Source organism: Macadamia integrifolia, chromosome 7, assembly GCF_013358625.1.
Source record: "Macadamia integrifolia cultivar HAES 741 chromosome 7, SCU_Mint_v3, whole genome shotgun sequence".
In the NCBI taxonomy this organism is placed as follows: Eukaryota; Viridiplantae; Streptophyta; class Magnoliopsida; order Proteales; family Proteaceae; genus Macadamia; species Macadamia integrifolia.
The window spans coordinates 31,380,177-31,388,279 of record NC_056563.1 but is presented as its reverse complement, the minus strand read 5'-3'; the positions used below and the strand labels follow the sequence as shown (position 1 = coordinate 31,388,279).

General features: G+C 37.1%; 1 non-coding gene across 1 annotated transcript; it reads left to right on the top strand.

Annotated features, from left to right (window-relative positions):
• Positions 1-419: 419 nt before the first annotated feature.
• Positions 420-526, top strand: LOC122085327. Its single transcript, XR_006142100.1, has one exon. It is a non-coding gene; the product is annotated as a small nucleolar RNA R71 (small nucleolar RNA).
• The last annotated feature ends 7,577 nt before the right edge of the window (positions 527-8,103 follow it).

Genomic DNA, 8,103 nt, shown 5'->3' with positions numbered 1-8,103 from the left:
TAGATTGTAGGTGTTACTATATGGATTATTCTGGTATAAGGCATTAACACTATCATTAGAAGTGCCCCCATAGGTATTGGGGCATTCTTCTATGATATGTCCAGAGGACTGGCACCAAACACAAATCTTAACCAAATTAACTGATGATGGCTCTCTAGGAACAATAGCCTCAATCCTCTTAATTAGGCTATCCAAATGGGCTTTCTTAGCTACTATTCCATCCGTAAAATATCCTTTCCCTCCTATGGTTCTTTCACTCTCTTGGGTTGATTCCCACTCACGGGAAGTCATGTAAGAATTCCCATGCCTTTCCTTCATCTATAAAAGATGTAAATCGCTCAGGGCACATAGACTCTATCATTTGTTTAGTTAAGTAATCAATACCTTCATAAATTATTTGACATAAATGCCATAAGTCTAGGCCATGGTGAGAGCATTCTTGGAGTAGATCCTTGAATCTCTCCATAAGTTTGGAAAATGACTCACTAGGCTTTTGCCTAAATTGAAGGATATCACTTCTAAGCTTATTGGTCTTGTGAGTTGAGAAAAGATTCTTAAGGAAGACAACTGTGAACTATTCCTATGAGATTATGGAATTTGTGGATAACCCATACAACCACTTCTTAGCTTAATCTTTTAATGCAAAAGTGATAAACCTAAGCTTAGTAGCATCATCAGAAAGTTGTTGGATCTTAATTAGAACACATACCTCTTCAAATTCCCTTAGAAATAGGTATGCATCCTTAGAGGTCAACCCATGGAAGTGGGGCAACATAGTGATGTATTGAGATTTGAGTTCAAAATTATTGCCCTGGACTTGTGGTAGAATTATGCAGGAAAGTTGGGTTGTTCTAGCAGGGTAGAACCTGTCTTTTAGAGATTTAGGTAAAGGGTTTTATATAGGTCTCTTATATTGAAAGTTTTTAAATAGAGCAAACGTATAGGGTCACTACTTGTTGGATCTCTACTCTCTAACCGATTCTTAGTATTACGTACCCACCTAACACTTATACAACAGAAAATTACCCATAACTAGAGTAAGACAAGTACAAAAGAATGGATAGCATAAATTTTTTTTTTATGAATTTTTTTTTTATTTTTTTGATTTTTTTCCTTTATGGGAGCTTACCGGCAGGGATCAGGGGTTGCTCAGGTCAATTCCTAAGATACTGCTACAGGTTGAAACCTGTCTTTATCATACTGTGAGACATGACGATCTTCGCCGATACAACTATTATTGCAAATTGTTCTTCTCAGGAATTCAATAAAAGAAAAGGAAGAAAAATAAAACAAAGCAAACAAAGCACTTCGATTTACTAAAAGAAAGTGAAAAATAACATGGAACTATCTCCCCGGCAATAGCGCCAAAAACTTGTTTGAGATTTTAAAATATAACAGCAAGCGTACGGATCAGTGTAGCTACGGGTCAAACACAGGGAGAGCAGCCACTTTATTTATTTTTTATTTTTTTGCTTCTTTTAATAATGCAAAAGTGAACCGATTAATAATTGTTATCTAATTCTAATTACCGTCCTAAACATATGTATCTAAAATAACGTCCTAACCATTCGTCATCTAAGAATTTAAACACGCAAGCCATGTAATCAAAATTAAATAAATAAATAGCTGAAAATAAACACCCCACGCAATTAAAAAGTAATGAAGGAAAAAAATGCTGAAATAAAAATAAAATAAAAAAAAGGGGATAAAGCTAGAGAGAGACTCACAAGTAAGTTTCTCTATGTAGCTCGAGGTATGCATCATAATATGAGCTTCCCTACTTGACCAAAGAGTCACTCTTACAAAGATCACTCTACTTGGCTTTAGGGAAAGGGAGACAATTAACATAAAAACAACAAAATGATGGTTCTATGGTTAGGAGGGACAAAGCCAACACATACACTAGCCATGAACCTTGGGGGAAAGGGATAGCAATAATGTAACGACTGAAATTAAAATCCTAAATTAAGAAAGAAAGGGTAATCAGAAGAGAGAATGAGAGGGAGGAGAGAAGACTACTGAAGGAGCCTACTTACTTGAACTTCAACCCTTGAACTGAAAACTTGATTGATTTGAGCTACTACCAGTACTAAAAATCAGATCTGGAGTAAACCAAATCTGAAATTTCTAGTACTAGAGAAAACAAATCTGAAGAACAAAATTGAACTTGAAAGACATGCTTCATAGCTTATTCTTGTCACCTAGAACTAAGCCTAGAACTAGCACTTGAAAATTACAACTTTACTTTTTTAAATAATAAAAATAAAAGACTGAATCAAAAACAAAAGTGCTTGCATTAATTGAATAAAAAGAATTTACAAAAGTGTTTAAATCATAAACCTAGAACTAGAGCTGGAGAAAGAGAAAACTAGAGAGAGATAGAGCAACTAAGAAAAAACCCTAGAAGAAGAATGAAGTTGCATCATAAAAATCCCCTTGTGTTAATTCTATTATATAGAGAATGGGGGAGGGAAGCTAATGATTTTAGCTTCTAAAAAAGAGATTTTTTTTTTATCTTGTTGATGAGGTGGAGGAGAGAGAAGAGAGAAAATGTGTGGAGAGAGATCTCCCACGATTTTTTTTTTGCCTTTTTTTTTTCTTATTTTTTCTCCCTTTCTCTATTTTTCTCTCTCTTCTTTCGTAAGAAACTCCTTTGGCCGATTTTTCTTGCTTGGATTTGGACAATATTCTATTTTAATGGAAAATTCCATCCATGCCCTTGTCTTTTTTTTTTTCTTCTTTCCTATTTTTTCTTCTTTTTTTTGTCTCTTCAAACTTGCGTACAACCATCTTGGCCGACTTCCTTTAAGTGATGAGTTGGAGAGAGAAAATCTTCTAAAAAAAACCTCAACAAAATGGCAGTTAAGAGGTTCAAACTTGAGACCTCTTAATAAGCAAGGGATTTTGTATATCACAACTCATCAACTACGCTAGGTAGTTGTTGTTACCAAAAATGAATCTTCAATCACTTAAGGATGTGATCCATCGATCCTTGTTGGCATTTAGAATATTCCTTATACCCTTAGGACAATTGCAGATGGGCTGGTTCTGCATCTCAGTTCAGTTCTGATCCATTATTCTTTTTCTGGCTCGAAAAAAATAATCACTTGTACGGTTGACCAAATGAATGTGTACTTGCAATTGAACATATCTATCTCGCTCAGAATTTCATCCTCTTCGCAATCATGAAAAGAAATAGGACCTCTTTACGTGTAAAATTGGAGATATAGCGCCCAATAGTCCTTAAGGCCTTAAAATTATAAAACCTGCAAAGAATGAGTAAAACCCAAGGTAGCTCCATTCTAAATATGTAAAATATATGTTTTACTACACTATGTTTCACACATAAATGTGCTCATCACAAGGCATAGGTGCCCACATTGGCGGGGTTTGGGCACTCAAGGCAAGGCATGGGTACTGGCATGGGCAGGATTTGGGTACTCAAGAAAAGGCATGGGTGCTTGCATGGACGGGGTTTGGGCACTCAAGGCAAGGCATGGGTGCTCACATGGGTGGAGTTTGGGCACTTGAAGTGTAATTTTCAGGAATTATTGTGGGAGATTCGATGGTCCAATTTTGACATATCATATATCATTGGAATCGTAATTCCAAGTACTATGCATCTATGCAGTCACTTTGACCGGATTCCTTTGTATATGAAATGTTATAATTGGACCCTTATTTTCTCTCTCACAAGTTTTCTAAGAATTTTGAGTGAGTATGGAATGCTCCTAAGAATAGTTACCTTAGTCAGTTATCATCTCTGTTGATCAGTGGTGAAAGGTCATGTTCAAGATCCATAAGTCATCATAGCTAGGAGAGGGTGACAAAATTGGGTGTCTACATGAGGAAGAAAAGGTATCAGAATATGTCCAGGCTATATAGGAAATCCAATCCAATTAGACCTAGGGTTGCGATGATTAATGGGCTACCGAAATTTTATAACTGAAAGTTTAGTCATTAGCCTGTGACTTGATCATATTAGATGGATAGTGGACCCATGATTTGTGGGTTGGGTTAGTAACCTACACATGAGTTAGGTAGCCAATTGGTCAATTAGGTTAATAGGTGGGAGATACTAATTTCGGGTCGGTACCTCTGCTAAATAGTAGGGTTTGGATTTTGGTGAGTGAATTTAACATAATTTTAGGAAGATGAGCTATCCTGGGACAGTAAGGAATGAAACTAACTATAAATATTGAATTGATAAAATTAGGAACCTAAGATACTCAGTGAGGATATGTGATGACGGGAATTCAATGAAAATGTATCAGATTCGGGTATCAAGGTGAGTGGGTGCTTGATGTTATTTTATAGAGTGTTTCTATATTTTGGTTTTATGTGCCTATGTGTAATGCTATGTTATCTTGATTTTGGATGTATTTTATATTAAATTATAAATTACATATGTGGCATGGATTTACAAAGATTATTGTGATCAAAATTTTGTGGATGTGAATAGTAAAGTAGTTGAGTGGTAGTAATTGTGTCATTGATAGTTTGGGGCACGGTGTGGCCAAGGGGTGGATTCCGATACCATGGGCTCAGAGATCAATATTATAATTATGACCATAGTTGGATGATTGGATGCTATGGTTTCTATGGATGCATGTAGATTGCAAGATTGCATTTGGTTAGATCACATCCCAATACTATAATCCCTTACCAATAGGGGTGAGGTATTGGCTAATCCCACTCAGTGGTAGTTCTTGGGGGACTACTACACTTAGGTATGACGTGTTGTATCCATAGAGGGCACAATATGGTACGACGTCCTATACACATGATTGTCAGACAACAAGGGTGACCAATAGGTTTTTTGGGACCATGACTATCAGGGGTTACTATTTAGGGGTTGGCTGGAGGTCCAAGGTTCTTTCTGGGACTAGTTGACTTCTGCTTGTAACTAGTTTGTATCTCTGAAGCTTACGTCTGGGCTGGGGATAGCACTTACGTTGCTTATAGCACTTATACCCACTTATTGAGACTTAATAATTAGAATAAGTTATTATAAATAAAATGGATCATGTGGTTGTGGATTTTTGGCATCATGCTATGATATTTATTATGAGCATGCATTTGGAATCATGTTTGGATGTGTGTGCTTGCTTGCTCACCCCTCATTGGGCTTGTAAAGCTCACCCCTCATGGATTTATATTATTAGATGGAGGAACCGGAGTTGAAGTGGACAAGTGTTTGGTAAAGATTGTGAGGCCATCTCTGTGAGACATTACGAAGAAGACTATGATTCCCTTGAATTTATGTGTTATATATTTAAATTGCTTGTAAGATTTAATTAATGATGTAACTATGGGCTGTAATTAATTCCAGCCTGTATTACTTTTTTTATCATTGTAGATTTGATCACCACGGTTGGTATTAAATATGAATTTTATATGCATACTTGATTGTGATGGATGATCTTGTGGCATTGTAAGTTTGTAGACTACATCTATGATCCTAGTGGAAGTAGGTTGATTGGGTTGAGAATCCAGTGCCATATACCTTGGCCTATATTTGAGGAAGAGACATGAACTCTGTCTGCATAGTAGACGAGGCTTAAATGGTCTGTTTAGCACTCCTCCATGAGATGGCTCCACCGCCATCAAGAAGATATATCCAAAGGTGGACTTCCTATCATCTGTGCAACCACTTAAATCCAAGTTTGAATACTCTGTCATTTCAAGTCTATCACTGCTACTATAGACCAGCTTGAAGTCCTTTGTCTTTTGCAGAATCCTCATTACTTTCTTGGCTGCAGTCCATTAAGCTATACTAGCATCTGACTGAAACCTCCTAAGCACACTAATGACAAAGGTAGTATCCGGACAAGTGCAAGCTTGAGCATACACATAGCTCCCTACAACTGAAGCATAGGGTTTGTTCTCCATCATAATCCTCTCCATTTCAGTCTTTATTGCTGCTTGTTCAACTTGTCTCCCTTGCTAATGGGTGCATCACCATTAGAGCACTGAGACATGTTGAACCTCTTTCAGACTCTATCAATGTAGGTAGGCTGGGACAATTTGAGGAGTCCTTGTCTTCTCTCATGACTGATCTCTATCCCAAAAACATAACTAGCCACACTTATACACTTCATCTCCAAATTCTCAGACAGAAACTATTTGGTCTCAAGAAGTAGGGACATGTCATTGCTAGCTAGTAAATTTCATCCATATACAGCACCAAGAAAATGAATATGCTCCCATTGACCTTAATGTAAATACAATGATCTATGGGGTTCTCAGTAGATTCGAAGGATGCCACAACCTAATCAAATTTCAAGTACAACTTCCTAGAAGCTTGTGTTAGACCATAAAAGGGAATTCTTTAGCTTGTAGTTAGATTCTTCTTTCTTACTTCCTTAATACCCTTTATTTAATGCATGTGCATCTACTCTGCAAGATCCATTCAGAAATGTTGTCTTCACATCCATCTGGTGCAGCTCAAGATCAAAATGGACAATAATAGCCATAATGATCTTAAAGGAATCCTTTAAAGAAACTAGGGAGAATGTCTGTGTAGTCCACACCCTCTCTCTGTATGAAGCCTTTTGCTACCAACCTAGCCTGATAGCGTTTAACCATTCCATGAGAATAAGACTTGGTTTTAAAGATCTATTTGGATGCAATTGGCTTACATCCCTGTGGAATCTCAACCAACTCCCAAACTCCATTAGTAATGATGGACATCAATTCTTCTTCCATTGCCTCCACCCATTTGTTTGAATTGCTGCGGTGACCTGTAGGTAAGTAGTTGGATCTTCCTCATTACCAATGTCATACTCACATTAATTCAGATAGGTTACGTAATTTGAATGAATAGTGTACTTGTGTGCCTTGGTGGATTTCCTTGAGGGTTCTGGTACTGACTATGTCAGCTAGAAATGGTGCTTCTGCTTGTGTGAGTGCAAGATCATATGTCATGTTAAGCTCCATGAGCATAGTCTCATCATCAAGCATGAGGGATGAGAAACTTCCAACTGTGGAGAGATAAACGAACACATGGCAGGAACAGTGGCAGAAGTTCCACCAACGCATCATCAAACAAAAGATTGCAAGGCACTTTTGGATCTTCATTGCTCTCAATAAACTTTGCATGGGTAGTCTCCACAACCCCTATTTCCTCCACCATGACAATACAATCTATAGCCTTTGGATCTTTTTAGATATCTAATAAACTGACAACTCATAGTTCTAGGGTCCCAAGCTTTCTCATGGGGATTGAAAATTTTGGTTTTAGCTTGAGAACCCCTAGATTCGTTGGTGTCTGAGGCTAGACTTTCTACTAGTCCAGATTTCAAAAAGTATCTAGTGTCATTGCCTTAGTAGGCACCCTCTTGTGAATGTATATGACTATTTTAAGTGCCTCTCCCCATAATGACTCTGGTAGATCAGTATTGCGTATCATGGTTCTCACCGTGTCTTCTAAGGTTTTATTCCTTCTTTCTATAACTCCATTCTGTTAAGGTGTTCTAGGTATGGAATATTGTGGTGCTATCCCATGTTCTTCTAAAAATAAGACAAAAGTTCCAGGAAACTGTCCAATGTCACTGCTCCTTCCATAATATTTTTCACCCTTGTCAGACCTGACAACCTTGATTTTCTTAAAGGGAAAAAACCCAACTTTGCTTTAAAAATCTTGAAGGAGTTAAGTGCATTGGATTTATCACTAAGAAAGAAGATATATCCATATCTTGACCAATTATCAATGAACGTTATAAAATTGGGCTGACCATTCAGTGTTGTGTGGGAAAATGACCACAGATGTCTGTGTGTATGAGATATAACACTCCAACACTACAAAAAGCTTCCTTCTTCGTAGAGATTGTCATCTTCCCCTTATTGCAGTCAATACAAATCCCCAAATTCTCTAGGTCAATATTATCCAGAACTCCTTTCACCAGTCTTTCAATCCTTTTCTTTGAGATATGACACAATCTCCTATGCCACAATACTGATGAATTCTTATTCATCAACTGACGTTTAGTTCCAATATTCATCACCCATGACGAGTTATTGAATAAGTCTATATAAAACATATATCAGAATACTAGAATCAATCACAATAGAATCTTGAAACAAAGAGAAGCCACTTTGATT